The sequence below is a fragment of the Lucilia cuprina genome, chromosome 2, assembly GCF_022045245.1.
Source record: "Lucilia cuprina isolate Lc7/37 chromosome 2, ASM2204524v1, whole genome shotgun sequence".
Lineage (NCBI taxonomy): Eukaryota > Metazoa > Arthropoda > Insecta > Diptera > Calliphoridae > Lucilia > Lucilia cuprina.
The window spans coordinates 14,004,473-14,006,497 of record NC_060950.1 but is presented as its reverse complement, the minus strand read 5'-3'; the positions used below and the strand labels follow the sequence as shown (position 1 = coordinate 14,006,497).

At 28.7% G+C, this 2,025-nt stretch overlaps 1 protein-coding gene across 1 annotated transcript in view; it reads right to left on the bottom strand.

Moving 5' to 3' along the window:
- LOC111685252 (polypeptide N-acetylgalactosaminyltransferase 2) overlaps positions 1–2,025 on the bottom strand; it is a 13,947-nt gene that overhangs the window by 4,267 nt on the left and 7,655 nt on the right. The gene's annotated exons all lie outside the window — the stretch shown is intronic.

Genomic DNA, 2,025 nt, shown 5'->3' with positions numbered 1-2,025 from the left:
AACTAACCAACTAACTAACTACCTATCTAACTAACTAGGATCTAGAACCGTTGCTAGATATTCTACCCATGAAACATATGTACGACTCTTACACCCCCGCCCGGCTCTTCACTTTAGACAAACTGGCCAAAAGCGGTTATTGGTCACGTCATCAATGTATACTGGACATTCATAGTTTATACACAATTATCGGACTTCGAAAACTTTCAAACGATGTTCCAAAGTAGAATGTCTTGGTCAAGCGGAACTTTAGAGAAAATACCCATTGAAATCTGTTGTTGGATTGGATTGTAAAAAGCCTTTATTGAATACTATCCCAGAGGTAAGATTTATATCATAAAGATACAAGGATACTCGGGAGTAGTTGTAAACGAAACGGCTAATGTAACAGCTTTAAAGGGAAGGACTCTTAAGGCAGTTAACCTGACAAACTCAAAACCATTCGACACAACAAAAGCTGAATTAAAAATATGGTTGAGAGAATACCATAAGTTCTCTTGAATTTATAAAACGAAGGGTAAAATCACAAGGATCCTATGAAGTAACCCTGAAGAAAGCAATACCAGAAATCTGCTCAAAATACATACATGGATACATAGGACTACGATCACTCCTATGCAAAATTGACGTGCTGATTCAGCTGAATGAAGCGCATGTGTAGAGGACAGTGAAACTCTGGAGCACTTTCTTTGCCGCTGTCAGGCATTCGTAGAAATTTGATCCAAATATGGAAGTGATTTTATTCCGGAAATTACATTCTGGACTAACACTGTTTAAAAAATTCTTAGAAATTCACAAATTTTTTCGGACGATGTTATAGGAGTTTTCGGAAATTTATACTTAACCAAATTTTTTGTTATAAAACAGAATATTTTCTATAGAAATGATGTATTTAGTACAAAATGCAAATTGTCCTTTTTACTACTCTTTCTCAACTTCCAATACCTTTAAAGTTCAATGATCAAAATATCAACATTAATTGTATAATATGTTCCACTTTGCACAGTTTTGCTTTATGAAAGGAAAAAAAAAGAACTAAAAATTGTTGAGAATAAATGAGTGAATGAATTAAACAATTTGTATAAATTGATTTGTATCCTTCATACGGTCTCTTCCTGCAGCACAACAAATCTTTGCATGTATATTTTTGCATTTGTATTGTAAACTATATTAAATCTTAAAATAGCTGCGTATACAGCTATCAAAAGGATTAATAAATATGTTCATATTTTTAATAATAAAAAGGAATTTATATAAAAAAAATAAAAAATATTTTAAAATTTAAAAGAAAGCAAGTATTTGCATGCAACTTACATAAATGCGTATTTATTAAGTTAAATCGGAAATTAAAAAAGCAAGTAGAAATATTGCAAAATTTACTGTTTCCGCCTGAGTTAGTTTTTCAGGAAATTTAATTTAAATTCTTTAATATTATCTATAAAATAAATCACTATACATAAATAAGGAACAGTAAATGTTCTTAATGAAAAACTAAATTTAAATTTAAAAATCAGTTAATTCTTTTTTTTAATTATTTGATTATAACTAAACAGACAGCTCTCAAATTTGACATATTATTATTATTTTTAAAACATCATACTTATTTAAACACACTCTAATAATCATTTAGTTGTTTTATATATTAATAATTTTTTATGTCATTTGCGTCAATCTCTTTCGCACAAAGTCTGCATTAAGATTTTTCTTAAAATGTCAACAGTATTAAATGACAAACTTGTTAAAATAAAAAAATGTATTAATTTAGAACCACCCTCTCTTAAAATTTGCTGGTATTTTTATTTTCACCATTTTACTTGTTTATGTAAAAGTAATGAAAATTAAAAACAAAAAAAAAGGAATTTATTTGTTGGAATAAAATAACAATATTGCTGACAACTAAAAATTGTCTACCTAAGATTGGTTTGCTTAACGCCCCCAACTTTAAAATTTAATCGATTAAACATAGAATTTCTCCTTTCTATTCTATTTGTTCTCTTACTCTTATACCTTATCCCTAGTTTGCAA